Source organism: Lycorma delicatula, chromosome 1 (assembly GCF_047948215.1).
Source record: "Lycorma delicatula isolate Av1 chromosome 1, ASM4794821v1, whole genome shotgun sequence".
Classification (NCBI taxonomy): domain Eukaryota; kingdom Metazoa; phylum Arthropoda; class Insecta; order Hemiptera; family Fulgoridae; genus Lycorma; species Lycorma delicatula.
The window spans coordinates 62,945,302-62,962,485 of NC_134455.1; the positions used below are offsets into that span (position 1 = coordinate 62,945,302).

The 17,184-nt window shown below is 29.9% G+C and overlaps 1 protein-coding gene across 2 annotated transcripts in view; it reads left to right on the forward strand.

Annotated features, from left to right (window-relative positions):
- Positions 1-17,184, forward strand: part of LOC142318976 (protein GDAP2 homolog) — a 322,594-nt gene that overhangs the window by 25,228 nt on the left and 280,182 nt on the right. For both annotated transcript variants that reach the window (XM_075355719.1, XM_075355728.1), the window contains exon 2: positions 15,137-15,207. The gene's annotated coding sequence lies outside the window, so the exon portion shown is untranslated. The remainder of the gene's footprint in view (positions 1-15,136; positions 15,208-17,184) is intronic.

Here is a 17,184-nt window from a genome sequence, read left to right on the forward strand (position 1 = left end):
AAAGTTTTTTTTTAAAAATTATGTCTGGTTTTATATGATTTTAATTTCAATTTGTTAAATTCTTGGGGTTTCTTAACGTACTCACCATGAAGCGTTTCCAGATGTCATTATTAGGTTTCATGCTGTCTACTGCTAACACTTTTGAGCAAATGACACACAGGGGCCTTTCTTCTTCATTTACTTAAGTAGTGGTAAACCCAAAATTGAAGTATTCTTGTGTATCTTCTTCGTTTTATTTTTGGAACCATGCTCGTCTGTGCACTTGTTGATGTTTCACTATTGCTTGCTTACACTCAATTAAAAATTTATCCATGATTTTGTATAAATCTGCTATGAATATTTAATACCGTGAATTGCAATTAACATGCAAATTACAACATACACATCATGATAAATTCAATAGCAACAGAAGTATTTACTCGACTGAGATTTGCTGAAATTGAACAAGGTGCAGGATTTATCCATGTTTGTGCAGACGTTCCAGAATGTTTGGGACAAATTGGAAGTTCTCACAAAGCCGCGAGAATGTCTGATATGGTGGACGTAAGACAGAGCAGTAGAGAGGCATCAGTTTTGGTTTTGTAAATGCAGTGGATCAGTGTTTCCAAATATCAATAAATTTACTTATTCTTGGTAATTTGCAAGGTTTGTAAATTAAGGTCATAGTGTAGCTTTAGCATCAAAATACATTATTATTATATACATTGCTATTGTATGAGAGGAGGGGCATGATGAAAATTATGACTGAAAATGGGTCACAAATACTGAAAGGTTGAGAAATGTAGGTTTAAAGAATGCTAAAGCTTATCCAGGTGCAGGTATAAATTTAAATCACAATCTAGTTATGGCAGAAGTGAACATTAGACTCAAAAAAGTGGTAGTGACAGGAGAAGAGATTACTGTGATTTGAAGAAGAACAGTAAAGTATATGGGAAATGGAAAAAGTGATGCTGGAAAAAATGGGATTGGGAGATAAACCAAGTAATACAGATGATAAGTGGATTAAAATTAAGAAGAGTTTAAAGGAAACAGTGGAAGGGATGATATGGTTTAATAATAGGAACAGAATACATAAAAAGAGTGAGTTACAAGTGAAATGTTAGACAAAATGAATGAAAGGAAAAAGTGGGAAAGCATACAAATAGAAGAAGATAGAAAAGGAAATATAGACGGTTGAATGATGAACTAAGAAGAGAAACTTAGAAAGATAAGGAAAAGTGGCTCCAGGAAAAATTTACAGTGATAGAAAATTTGGGAAAAGAAGAGGTATGAGCTAATGTGTAAAAAAGCTTCAGAAATAGTTTTTAAAGAGAAAAATGAGAAGGTGGAAATAAAAGGAGATGGAAACAATACATTTACGAATTACAACATTACATTTAAGAATACATTTTACGGATTTATATGCATTAGGAGAAAAGCAAAGAGAAGTAGATATGGGGGTGGAAGAAGAGTACAAAAAGTGCACAGTATTATAAAGTGAATTAAATGAGCCATTTGAAATGAGAAAAGAAAAAGCTGAGGGATGTGATGAGATACCAATTTAACTGTTCTAGGAGAGACAAGAGAATTGTTATTACTAGATTTATGCAGTTGAATACTTGAAGTAGGAAAGTAGCCAGAGAACTTCCGGGATACAATAATGGTACCAGTAGAAAAGAAAAGAAATCCAAAGGAGTGTGAAGAACATAGAACGATTAGCCTAATATTAATATCATAGCTAAGATACTATTAAGGGTTCTAAATAAGAGGATGGACAATAAATTTGTTGGCATTATTGAGGAAGAAAAGGTATTGGTTTAGAAGAGTTGTTTGAACAAGGGGAGCTATAGGGCTGCCAAGAGTAATAAGTGAAAGATACATGGAAAGGAGGTGGAGAGTGTATGTTGAATTTTCGATCTAGAGAAGGCATTTGACAGAGTTAGATGGGATAAATTACTATTAATTTTGAAAAAAGGAAGTTGACTGGAAAGAGAGATGCGTAATAAAAGAACTGTACTATAACCAGAGAATAAAAGTGAGGGTAGGAGACAAAATGACAGGAAGAGTAGGGATTGGAAAGGGAGTGAGGCAGGGATGCTTGCATGCCACCAACACTGTTTATTATATATCTGGAAGAAATAATTAAATGCTGTCTGAATGGGAAAAGAGAAATAAAAATTGGGGGAAAAGAAGAATAGAATATATATGTTTTGCTGATGACATGGCGGTTCTGGCAGAGAGCCCAAGTAAATTGTGTGGTATTAGGTAGAAAAGAAAGTAGGATTCAAATTAAGAAATGAATTTTAAGAGCATGTGAAAAAATGTCAAGTATTTAGGGAGTTTTACAACTTATGACCTGACTTGCACAGTAGAAATTAAACCAAGAATAACAAGAAGAAAGCAGGCATTTAATAAGAAGAGAAGACTGCTTTGTGGAAAGTTAAACTTAGCATTAAAGAAGAGATTAACAAGATGTTTTATTTGGAGTATAATATTGTATGGAGCTGAAATATGGACTATGAGAAAGGCAGACAGAAAACAAATTGAGGCATTTGAGATGTGGTGTGGTGCAGAATGACCAGCCCAGTGGGCTGATTTAGTGGTTAACTTGTCATTGCAAATCAGCTGATATTGAAGTAAAGAGTTCTAAGGCTCAAATTCTAGCAGTTACTTTTGTACGGATTTGAGTACTAGATCATGGATACTGGTGTTCTTTGGTGGCTGAGTTTCAAAACACATATCAGGAATGGTTGACTTTTTTCTTTTTTGGCAGTTGTACCAGGTGGAAACGACTTGCTTTTTAAGTTTAACTCGGTCCTCACCCTGCAAGAGATCACCACCTCTGCAACAAACAGCCACCCTGAATAATTTTTGGTCACGCAATGGCAAGTAGCTGTTCAGTACAATTTTCATATACTGAACAATTTAATGCTTTACACTTTACCCCCTTTCATGGAATAATGAAGGACGAGAAGCAGAAAATTTAAACCTGATGATACCCAATTCACATATGCACTCATTACAGTCTTGCACAGTAGCACCACGACAACATGAATTACTGTAACACCCGAAATGTGAGGTCAGGACTTTGGTCACACATTTGGTAAGGTGATGGGATCAAGTTTACGTTTCCCAGCCATGACCATCGCCTCCAGAATGGTTGGAATGGTTGACCTGAGACTGTATAAGACTACACTTCATTCATATTCATACCTATCATCCTCTGAAGTAATACCTTATGGTGGTTCCAGAAGCTAAACAGAAAAAGACAGAGAAAATGATAAATGTCAGATGGCAAGAACATGAAACGAGTGAGGAAGTATTAAGGTGAATTGGAGAGAACAGGAAAATACTATATGTGATTAAATATAAGAAAAGGAACTGGCTAGGACATTGTATGAAAATATGTTAATTAGTGGAAGTGATATAAGGCTTGGTGAATGGAATGAAAATGAAGAGATTTCAAATGATGGATGGTATATGTTGAATTAAAGAGGTTAGCAAAGGACAGAATAAGGTGTAGAACAGCAGCATTGACAGGACCTGCCTTAATGGTAGAACACTATGATTAAATGAATTTGGAAACTCAACTCAAGTCAACTTTTGGAAACTACTTCCATTTGGTGTTTATTATATATGATGTTTTTTTTTCCTCTTGGGCCACCGTTAGGTATTGGTTCAGAGGATGAGATGAATGATTTGTATTGTGTGTGAAAATGTCGTGCCTGGCCGTGATTCGAACCCGGGACCTCCAGATGAAAGGCCGAGATGCTACCACTTTCGCCACACTTCCATATGGTTTGAGCTGTCCAAATAATTTTTTACTGATTTTAAAAAATCAGTATAATATTTCTACTGTTTTTTTTTTCAGATAGAAAATAAGTAATGTGTTATAAGAGTAAAAATATTTTTCAGTTTTATCAGTTGGTAAGGGTTTAATTTATGTCTGCAAACATTTTGCCAGTTTGTTTACATAGTGAATATTAAATGGAAGTTCCATTTTAGGATGTTAAAAGTAATAAATGTAATTAATTAAATCATTAAGTAAATGTCTAAAAATATACCATACTTTTTATTATATACAAATAAGTATCAACTATTAACTTGAATTATACAAAAAATAAAAATATAATTAATAAGGATGCTGTTAATTGGACGACCCTATTTCATTTAGCTGTTTACTGTTGTTTCTTTTATGTTTGAGTTAAATCTTTATGGACATTTTAAATGAGTTTTGTATTAATTATTGTCTGTAAATTTAATTCTCCTGTGTTAATTCCACTCAAAAATCCTCATGTGTGTATTATGTTAAAAAATTAAAAAAAATTTGGGTCTGATCATTTATTAACACTATCACTATGAAGATATTACTGTTGATAGGCTGATTGGTTGTGATTTATTAACTATCGAGTGATTAACATCTTGTAAGTAGTAAATTATTAGTGCATAGTCCATATTCAATAGAACATGTCAAGATTTACATCTAATTTTGTATTTGCTTGTTTCCCACCTAAATTTTGGTAACTTTTTTGTGAATCAGGAAGACCAACGTACATGTGCACATACAAACTTACACAGTGTGGTAGTTGGCTGCCGTACTACTTATACTACTTTTTTTCTGAGGTTGGAATTAAAAATCATATTTTCTCCCCTCCTTCTTAAAACTATTATAATTTTAAAACTAAATATACTATGAGATTTAGATTAGGACAAATCTTGGGTGATTTTACTGAAATTAACAAACCATTTTAAATAGGTAAATTCTGTCCGATCTTATCTGAAATTTAATTTATTTCTAGTCAACAATAGATCTTATAAGAACATTTTTTACTCATACCGCAGTTAGATTAATCCAGTTTCCATAAATATAAATGTGCATGTGCACATGATTTTGTGTGTGTGTATTTTTCTTTATCATATTCAAGCTACATGTATTATCAAATTTGTAGATTTCAAAGATAATTTTTTTATTTTGAAGGTGAAATTCATGTTGCATTTCATTTTCTTTTTTTTTGTAGCTTATTAATATTTTAAATAAAAATATACAAATAAAAGAATTAAAATAAAGTGGAATTTAACTAAATAAAACTGATTTCAAAACCACAAAAAAATTTTTTGAGTTTCTAATTTTTACTTTTTAAATGTATGCCAAATTAATGGCTATTAAGTTGTTTGAGTTGCTCAGATTTTAAAAACTCAAAATTTATTGAAGAACTGAAGAAATGTTCTTTAAACTTTTAGTGTGCATTCTTTTAAAATTAAAACCAAAATTGTTTGAAATTTGTAAAGTAAAATGACTTGAAAAGCAGACTTCAAATATAATAAATAATTTTATTCATATTAATTATTCAGGTATACTCTATTATTGTATGGATTGGGATGGTTTCTGTAATGGTATACTTGCAGAGTAATTAAAATGTAGTCAAAATGATCATAAAAATACAGTACCTATATTAATAAAAATAACTAGAAAAATTTTGAAAAATCATCAAATAAATTAATAGAATGAAGATTAATTGGATGTAATTTGAAATTAGATTTAATAATTGGGGGGGGGGGGGGGATTAGTTTGAAATTGGTGCTGAAAAAAATAAGGTCACATTTAAATTGAAAACAATGCCAGTTAATAATCTTGCAAGTTGCCAGGATAAGTCTGAATTTAAAGGAAATTTGAAATTCTTTTAAAATATTATACTGTGTAATATGTTCATCTTCTTATGAGTGTTACTGGTCACCATAATCCTCCCATCAAAACATTTATTTTCTTACTTATTAAATATTCAGTAAACAAACAGTTCGTTTTTGAATTCAATATGTCTGTGTGTGAACATGTTTTGTCTTGGATTTTGATCTTGAATTCTGATTAAGCACCATTAGAGGATTACAAAATACATGAATGGCCGTGATTGGCCTTCAGGTTCACCTCAAAGTGGCTCCTAAAATTAAAATTTTGTAATAATCATTACATAATAACAGTGTAAGCTACCAAGTTGGTTCAAGGTAACCGATGTACATGGAAAAAATTCATTTTTCTTCCGTAGTAAAACAATTTGTTGAGGGAATTGTGAAACTGAAAGTAACATTAAAAGTGGTTTCAAATGCACTAATGTGAGGTTTACTAAAATCCATAAAATATATAAATATCAATTTTTTATTTTAACTTTTAAGACCCCAAAGTGACAGAAAAAGTGACTTTTTAATAATTGAAAAAAGATAAAGTATGCCATAAAACCGCCAAAACAAAACTTAAATAAATTATTCTAACCTAGCGGATTAGGACCCCAATAGAAATTTATTAAAAATAAACTCATTTGTGCCACCTGCAGATGTAAAATAAAAATTTAATTTAAAATAAGAAAAATGTGTAAGTTTTTAATTGTAACAGATTCCAAAAAGAAACCAATGCCATTTAAGATTATAAATTATGATTAACATAATATTTGAGTATTGATTTGATTGGCCACCAAATAGTGGTTACATGATCTAAAGGAATTTTAAAACTTAAAAATAATCCCTTAAAGACATATGTAGTCTTAATATACAGTATTGAAATTTTTCAAGTAACTATAATGATATATATTAAATATTATAATTTTATATATATATATGCAGAGTGTTTCTAAAATGGTAGGCTGGCTATACTTTTTTGGATTCTACTTATAAAACTAAACAAAAAATATCCTTAGGAAAAATGGCTATTTCTTCTTCGTTCTCCCCGCCATTTTGTTGTTTTTATACAAAAATGTATATCTTATATGTATATATATATATATATATATATATATATATGTTCAGATAGATGAATCACATTATTTGGAAAGCATCTTGATTTTTCGCTAATTTTAAAACTTTTTTACCAAGAAAGACACTTACAAAAAATATTAATGTGATTTGTCTATCTGAACTTGAGATATAAAATTTTACATAAAAATAACAAAATGGCAGGCAGGGTGAGAACGAAGGAGAAATTGCCATTTTTCCTAACAATATTTTTTGTTTAGTTTTACAAGTAGAATCTGAAAAAGTATAGCCAGCCCACCATTTTAGAAGCACTATATATATATATTAGCAATTACATAAAATAGAACAGTAATACTCAAATATACAAACATGAAATTTATGTAATAATCTGTGTTAAGCAGAATTTAGAGATAATAACTTTGTTAGAAATTAAATAATTGAGAGACCAGTAATAATAATAATAATAATAGGAATGTTCGTTCGGGAAAATCTTGATAGACTTTTCATTGATTACTGGGATGTTATCCTTTCTATAGAAGTTTTAGCATAATTATGATGGTGACTAGTATTTTACATTTGTTTTGACCTTATTAATATAAACAGAATATTAGTAACTAGAAAATAATGTAGGTAATAAAAAAAAGAAATTAAAAACATTGTTTGTGAAATATTAGTTAATTTTTATTAATATTTTACTAAAATTATATGCAGTTGAGAAAATAGGAAAAAGTGTTTCTGACCATGATGTAGATGGCGCTCTCTGGCATTATGGTAAAATACATGCGTATAAGGTTTTATAATCATAAATGTTGTGTGATTTACATGAATTAACAGTTGTTCCAGAAAATGGCATAGCCATTCTTAAGAACAGTAAACATACCATGCCAAACTTACACAAAGGAAATTGTATCTAAAATGGTTTCCCATTGTTTCTTTGTTGAATTAAATGGTTTTTTTTTGCATGTAACAGTGCCAAGTTCTCTGAAATACAGCAGATATTTATTACTACAAGTGACACCTTTACTCTGTTAATCCCAAATAATGGCTGTATAATGAACATCATTCCTATTAACTACTGTAATTTGTATCTCGGATACTTTATGTGGGTCATACCATACACATAAAAAGTAACATGACAGATTAACATACCCAATTATGTGGGAAATAATTTATTATAATACTCTGTGTCTATTCAGTTGGGGAATAAGGAATGCTATATAACCTGATTTCACTTAAGGCCGAAGATGAAATCAACCTGTGTATCTCATTGAAAATGGATAAGCCATTAAGGAATAATTTATAGACAGATAGATTTTCATTTTTATTTATCTGTAAACAAGATTTTTCTTCCAGAAATTATAGAATTTATGTAAAATTCAAGAAATTGGATTGCAGAAGGAATAATTTTAAATAAGAAAATAAACAAAAAGACAAGAGTTTATTACTATTAGCAGATTAGCGAAAGAATTACTTCAGTTAGAATATATTCAAAGCCTTTCTACAAAAACAGTGTAGGTGGATATCCTAGCCCCTTCAGCTGGAAATAGGATATATGAAGAATATATCCTTTTAATATCATTTGATGTATCCTATTTTTGGACAGGTAATTTTAGAGTAATTAACTCAGCGTCAAATAATGGGCAGGCAGGAGTAGGTTTCGTGATGAACAAGAAGATAGGGAGGAGAGTGGAGTATTTCAAGACGCATAGCGATAGAATCATTGTAATAAGGATAAAATCAAAACCTAAACCGACAATGATTGTTAATGTCTATATGCCTACAAGCGCCAATGATGATGAAGAGGTAGAGTATGTATACGAAGAGATGGATGAAGCAATTAAACACGTAAAAGGAGATGAAAATTTAATAATAGTTGGAGATTGGAATGCAAGCATTGGAAAAGGCAGGGAAGGAAATATAGTGGGTGAATACGGGCTGGGCAAAAGGAATGAAAGAGGGGACCGACTTATAGAGTGTTGCATGAAGTATAATTTAGTAATTGCCAACACCTAATTTAAAAATCATAATAGAAGAATATACACTTGGAAAAAGCCAGGCGATACTGCAAGGTATCAGATAGATTATCTGATACCTTGCAAAGATTTAGAAATCAACTCGTTGACTGCAAAACTTACCCTGGAGCAGACATTGATAGCGACCATAATTTGGTGATAATGAAATGTAGATTGGGGTTTAAAAACCTGAAGAAAAGGTGTCAGATGAATCGGTGGAATTTAGAGAAGCTTGAGGAAGAGGAGGTAAAGAAGATTTTTGAGGAGGACATCGCAAGAGGTCTGAGTAAAAAATATAAGGTAGTAAAAGTAGAAGAAGAATGGGAGAATGTTAAAAAGGAAATTCTTAAATCAGCAGAAGCAAACTTAGGCGGAATAAAGAGAACTGGTAGAAAACCTTAGGTTTCAAACGATATATTGCAGCTGATGGATGAACGTAGAAAATATAAGAATGCTAGTGATGAAGAAAGTAAAAGGAACTATCGGCAATTAAGAAATGCTATAAACAGGAAGTGCAAACTGGCGAAAGAAGAGTGGATTAAAGAAAAGTGTTCAGAAGTGGAAAGAGAAATGAACATTGGTAAAATAGACGGAGCATACAGGAAAGTTAAGGAAAATTTTGGGGTACATAAATTAAAATCTAATAATGTGTTAAACAAAGATGGTACACCAATATATAATACGAAAGGTAAAGTCGATAGATGGGTGGAATATATTGAAGAGTTATACGGAGAAAATGAATTAGAAAATGGTGTTATAGAGGAAGAAGAGGAAGTTGAGGAGGATGAAATGGGAGAAACATTACTGAGATCTGAATTTAAGAGAGCATTAAAAGATTTAAATAGCAGAAAAGCTCCTGGAATAGACGGAATACCTGTAGAATTACTGCGCAGTGCAGGTGAGGAAGTGATTGATAGATTATACAAACTGGTGTGCAATATTTATGAAAAAGGGGAATTTCCATCAGACTTAAAAAAAAGTGTTATAGTAATGATACCAAAGAAAGCAGGGGCAGATAAATGTGAAGAATACAGAACAATTAGTTTAACTAGTCATGCATCAAAAATCTTAACTAGAATTCTATACAGAAGAATTGAGTGGAGAGTGGAGGAAGTGTTAGGAGAAGACCAATTTGGTTTCAGGAAAAGTATAAGGACAAGGGAAGCAATTTTAGGCCTAAGATTAATAGTAGAAGGAAGATTAAAGAAAAACAAACCTACATACTTGGCGTTTATAGACCTAGAAAAGGCATTCGATAACGTAGACTGGAATAAAATGTTCAGCATTTTAAAAAAATTAGGGTTCAAATACAGAGATAGAAGAACAATTGCTAACATGTACAGGAACCAAACAGCAACAGTAACAATTGAAGAACATAAGAAAGAAGCTGTAATAAGAAAGGGAGTCCGACAAGGATGTTCCCTATCTCCGTTACTTTTTAATCTTTACATGGAACTAGGAGTTAATGATGTTAAAGAACAATTTAGATTCGGAGTAACAGTACAAGGTGAAAAGCTAAAGATGCTACGATTTGCTGATGATATAGTAATTCTAGCCGAGAGTAAAAAGGATTTAGAAGAAACAATGAACGGCATAGATGAAGTCCTACGCAAGAACTATCGCATGAAAATAAACAAGAACAAAACAAAAGTAATGAAATGTAGTAGAAATAACAAAGATGGACCACTGAATGTGAAAATAGGAGGAGAAAAGATTATGGAGGTAGAAGAATTTTGTTATTTGGGAGGTAGAATTACTAAAGATGGACGAAGCAGGAGCGATATAAAATGCCGAATAGCACAAGCTAAACGAGCCTTCAGTAAGAAATATAATTTGTTTACATCAAAAATTAATTTATATGTCAGGAAAACCTTTTTGAAAGTGTATGTTTGGAGTGTCGCTTTATATGGAAGTGAAACTTGGACAATCGGAGTATCTGAGAAGAAAAGATTAGAAGCTTTTGAAATGTGGTGCTATAGGAGAATGTTAAAAATCAGATGGGTGGATAAAGTGACAAATGAAGAGGTATTGCGGCAAATAGATGAAGAAAGAAGCATTTGGAAAAATATAGTTAAAAGAAATATAGTTAGTAGACAGACTTATAGGCCACATACTAAGGCATCCTGGAATAGTCGCTTTAATATTGGAAGGACAGGTAGAAGGAAAAAATTGTGTAGGCAGGCCACGTTTGGAATATGTAAAACAAATTGTTGGGGATGTAGGATGTAGAGGGTATACTGAAATGAAACGACTAGCTCTAGATAGGGAATCTTGGAGAGCTGCATCAAACCAGTCAAATGGCTGAAGACAAAAAAAAAGTATCCTTTTAAGAATTCATAGTTGGAGATGTGGTTGCAACCAGCAGTCATGAGAAAATATCTGATATTATGTAATTTTTTGTCAGAAATTTTTTAATCGAATGATGAACTGCAAAACACATGAGCAGTGATTGATCCTAATCACAATTTAGTGAAGATAGACATGTAGGTTGAAGTTAAGAAACTACTTGTATGTTTTTATTTTAATAGTTTTATAAGTTTTTCAACATTTTAACAAATCATATTTACTGCTTTAAAAGTTGGTCTAGGCTTAGATATTGCAAAAGTTGATGAATTTGAAAAAATGAATAAATTTAAAAAAGAAGAAATAATAAATGCAGATAGTACATTTTAGCTAACGGTTTGTAAAAAATGATAGACATAAAAACATACATTAGAATTGATGGATGATAGAAGGAAGTGTAAAAATTCTACCGATTTTGAAAATAGCAATCTGTATAAACATTTTAGTAATAAAATTAACAGTACATGCAAAATGGCAAAGAAAATTGGGTACTACACTGAGGTAGTGAATTAGAGAAAAATATGGTTATTGGTAGAGTAGTACAGTAAATTAAATAAAAGGTAAGAAACAACTTCTGGTAGATAAAGCCAAAATGGATTAATATAACTGGATGGAAAACCATTACTAGGAAAAAAAAGAGCTTACAGGTGGGAGAAATATATAGAGGAACTATAGAAAGGGAGAAAATTATCAGTTAAGGTTTTGAAGGTGGATAAAGAAACTGATAATATTAGAGGATACTTCAATTTGAATTAATAGACTTCAACCGAAATAAAAGAGAAGAGACAGATGGTATTACCATTAGAATTATTATCTTATTTTGGAAAAGCAGGACTAAATTAATTGTGTAGTTAACATTATTAAAGAATTACCTGGAGATTTAAAAAAGAGTTAATTAAAAAAAAAAATATTGTTACCGTAAAAACAGAAAGGAGTGAATAATTTTAAAAACTGCTGCAATAACAGTTTGACATCTCATACATAAATACGTCCCAAGATAATTTATTGGTAGTAAGAGTGTTTGAAGTTGTACTACATGAAGATTGAGTCATCGTTGCGAAGGTTATGGGTTCAAAGGAGGCCATACTGGCCCTTAGATTAAACTTTGAAGATAACTTTAAGAAAAATATCACCATTACTTATTATATTTAGATTTGGTGAATGCATCTGATAATGTAGAATGAAACAAAATGTTTTAACATCTTAAGGAAAATTGTACTAAAATATAGGAAATAAATGTTAGTTCATGAAATAGTCTAATAAAGAATTTAGTAAAAGAAACTGTGAAGAAAGGGAACTTCGGTTCAGAAAAGATTTTTGTAAGGCTTTTGTATGCCCACATTGTTTTTAAACTTGTAGATAGAAGAAACAGTGTCAAAAGAAGATTTGAGAATGAAGTAGCTATGTTAGGAAAGAAAATAAAGTTTTAGGTTCTCTGATGAGATGATGTGTTCTTTAGGCTGAAACCAAGAATTAGTTTGAAAATATTCTGAACTGTAAGATTCATTGTTAAGACAGAAATTTAGATGAAAATAAATAAAGACTAATACAAAGGGAATGAAATTTCAAAAAGGAGTATAATGAAGAATTAAATTTTACAATAAGGGGTATAAATATCAGAAGTTGTGGAAATTATTATTTTGCTCTGAAATTACATAGGGTGAATGAAGTAAAGAAAACTGGCACTAAGAGAGTGTTCATGTAAAAAGGAATTAGAAAGATATTCTTAAAAATCTATTATTTATGTCGAGTGTAGTCCTGTGTGGTGGTAAAACAACAGGAAAACCAGAAAGGAAAAGAATAGAAGTCTTGAAAATGTTGTGTTGCAAAAAATTTGATAGATTTAGTTAATTTGGTAATAGAAGGATGTGTAAAGGGTAAAAACTGTTGAGGAAGACAGATATTGGAATTATAAAACAAATGGCTGAGGAGATAAGATGTGGGATGTAGTTGAGTTTAAATATTGTCACAGAATGGAAAGGAATTTAGAATGACAAGTAACTGATTTTTAAAAAAAATTATTTATTAAATTTACTAAAATAATTAAAATAAATTTGAAGATTACTTAAAAAATCTGTAATTAATATCAATAAGTATTAAAAATAAATTTTAGCTGAATTATTGGAAATTCTTCATAAAAATAGTTTGAATTAGCACCAAAGTAAGAAAAATATTGAAACGTATGTATGCTCTAATTAAACTTGTAAAAATACGGTTTGAATGTTGTATAAAATATAATTTGGCATATTTATGTACTGTCTACAACTACTAACAAGTTAGAAAATCTTACTTTTATTGTTCATTTTTAACTTTTTACTAATATTTTTTTTACCCTAATTAGTGTGAACATGTACTGTTAACATCAAAATGGTAATGAGTACTTTACCTAAAATATTAACACATTTGTACTTATCTCTGAATGTGATGTACTGTGGTAATGAAAGAAACTGTGTTATTAACTGTGAATTGAGAATGCAAAAATAAGCATAATTTTGTATTTAATGATCAAGCATTATCACATTGTGGTTTGCCACAATAAACGGCAATAAACAAATGTTTATTGCCGTTTGATAGTAGACAAGCTCGTAAATTGTGATGAAAATTATAATGAAAAATTTTAAAATGAATGCAGTTGGGTTTGTGTTTGTATTTGTTTGTTATTAGAAAAAATTGGCATGGTGCCTATTCCTAAATAAGTTTCAGTGTAATTACTAACCTACTTTATTCATTTTTTGTTTCAATGTAGATAACTTGTTTTTTCTGTTTTTAAGTGATGTAACCTTGAAGCATACGTTTTATGCATAGTGTTTTTTTTTTATTATTAGAATATAATTTTATCCAGGCACCTCTGTGAGTCCAAGTTTAAAATTTGATAATTATTTTAATTTAACACTTTTCTAATTAAAGTACAATTAATGACTGCCAAATGTATTAATTTCTGTCATCTTGAATTATTGTACACACTTAACGTTTTATCATGTAAAAGTCAAAGGAATGCAGTATGGTGGATTGAATGTGGAAAAAAACTTTTTCGAAGAGCGTTAAATAGCTCAAAAGCTCAATAAATATGGAATTTAACAATTCTGTTAATTAAATAACAATAAACTAATTAAAAGGTAAAGAATTAACAACTTTCTCATTAGGGAATTGAACTGCTAGGGGCCATAATTAAAAATACTTACTTGTAGAATAATTTGTGAAACTAATCAAAATGCAGTTTCTCCTTTTTTGTATTATTGAAATTGGTGAATTAATATTATTTAATCATTTATTACAACCCATTTATTTATTTTTTGGTGTTGGATATTTTTAATGAGCGTATCACTGTATCCTAAGACCAGTTACTTTACTTCAGAAGACACTGTGAAGACTAAAAATTTAAGTCAATAAGCAGTATTTTGTGTTTACCCATGTGTGTTTATATGCACATGTACACACACACACATTATGCACATGCACACACAATAGAACAGTGATTATCCAGATTGACATTTACAAGCCAAATCTGGATAATTGAAAAATTAAATAGGTTTATCATCTTTACTGGACATATCATACTAAGTTTAGTGGGCATCAAACGTAATAAAAATATGAAAATATAAAAATGTAAATTATTTCTGTAAAATTAAAAAGATTTTCAGAACAATCGTGCAATGTAATAAAAAAAACCCCAAAAACAGAAATATGTTTCAAACAATCCAATGAGTAAAAATTTGCTAATGAAAGAATCAGAATTCACAAAAATTATCTAAAAGATAAGAACACGATTTATCCCCACCCTACTATTTTATAAAAAAATAATTAATCATGTAAACAGCATATTCTTAATGTGTTGTTTTATGTCAGCTGAATTTTTTTAAGGTAGAATGGTTTCTTGTGTGTATAAATTATAACTACCAACATTGATCAAAATTTGAGTAACATTTAGCGTTTATTAAAATTTAATATTTTATGATTTCATATTAACATTTTCCTCAGTATATAGGTTGTAAAGACATGAAAATTTTTTTTTGTTTTATAAATTTTGCTGGATTGTTTTTATACCTTATTTTATTTTTCAGATACCTCTACTTATGATCATTTCAAAAATCACAAGGATTAAAGTTTGATTCTACTAAAAAACATAAACAAGGTAGGCATATTATGTTTTTCCCCTTCGAGAGAAAGATACTTTAGGTCATGTTTTATTCAGTGTACTTTAGTTGAAAAGTTATTAGTTATTAATTATTAATATAGAAATAAAGTATGTGAGATAGAAAGTCTTTATGTTCCACTGCATGTTCTTTTATGTTAGGTTCACAACACCAAGTGTAGTGTATCTGACTTGTTGAGAAGGTACTACTGTAGATTAGGATGAATGTAAGGGTGAGAAGATATTAAGGATTCCATTGATCTATGCTATTCTGGTGCTTGTGTGTTTTCCCCTTTTCGTTCAACAGTAACACAAAATTTTTCATAGATGTATTACTAATACATGTATATTAAACATATATATTACTGTACTTAAATTACTTGAAGGAAAAAACAATTATGTATATTATAGAAAAATTGTATGTATGTAGTGTAAAATTGTATTCAGTTGGATGTGGAATTTGGATTGTTTTAATTAATAATATATTTATATTAATGACTTAATAAATAATTTATTTCTTACATTTTATGTAATAGATTATGTATATAACATTTTTATTGACAAGGTATATGTAGACTAGAATTGTTTTAAGTATGATACATGTCATAACATAACATAATTTATTTTTAATCTTTGCTAACTTTCGTTGAGTAAACCCAAAACAAAGGTAATATATATATTGGACCTGTGTTCCTAATTCTAATTCATTGATTATTATATTTATCATTATCAGTGGCATTTCTTATGTAATTTATTTATTGGTTTCAGGGGAAAAAACATTTAACTTTAATGTTGAATAGATTGGTTCCAAATTTTGAACATCTTGGGAAATGTGAATTTTTATTAAAGATAATCATTTCATGCCTTTATTACATATCAATTTTTACCTTTTTAACTGCAAAAAAAAAAAATCGCAGTAGTTTTTCAACTACCAAATACAAATACATTACTGATGAGCAAGTATTCAAATGTGTTTATAAAAAAATATTTGAGATTTGAAATCTCAAATGTAATTAACAAATATGCGTAAAGTTTGATTATCTTGAATATTGCACCATATGTACAACAGTGTGTTTGGCTCATTGAATGATATTACATTTGCAGAGAAGCATGGGTCAAACTTCTAAAATTTCTGCTAAATTTTCAATTTCTGGAAAAATTTTTATATTTACTTAAAGAAATTATCTTAAATATTAAATAATGTCACTGCCAGTAATTTATTAAGATTAATTGCAGGTTTTTTCAATATTTAAGGAGACAAAAATTCTTCAGTCATTCTGACATGTACAATGAAATAGTAAATAACACTATTCCTATCATTGTCCTTAAAGAAATAAGGACCAGTTATTACAGAGAGTGCTTTTGCACACTGTGATGAATTAATTAGTATGCAGAAATAACACTGACAGACAAAAAAAAATTTTTAATGTTTCTCTAAGTGTGATACCATTTCTTGAATTGCTTTTTTGCGTACATTACAGAACTGTAAATAAAATTTTTCTATCACCCATAGTTTTAAATAAATTACACTTCAAAAAAAAAATTATGGGGAAATATAGTTAAAATCTGTAAAATTTATAATTTTGCATGGCCATACCTGTGTTAGAATGATTTCACTGATGCTTTTCTTTTATAAATAATCTCAGACACATCCTGAATTAATGTCCAACAGTAATTGGCTAGCATGTTAGTGTTCCATTTCCATTTATACCGGCGTTCCATCACCGAAATGTCTTGGTGCAAACGTTCACTGTGTTGGTCACTTATGTCTTCGAGGTTATCCGGGAAAATATCCAGATGTGAGTGGAGGAAATGTATTTTCAAAGACATATTACATCCCATGGCTCTGTATGAAGTAAGATGTTGTTTAACAATATCATAGTAATTGTTGGATTTTTGTTTGCCGAGAAAATGTTTGCAAATATCTTTAAATGAAGCCCAAGCTGCACTCTCTACATTATTTAACATTTAATTAAA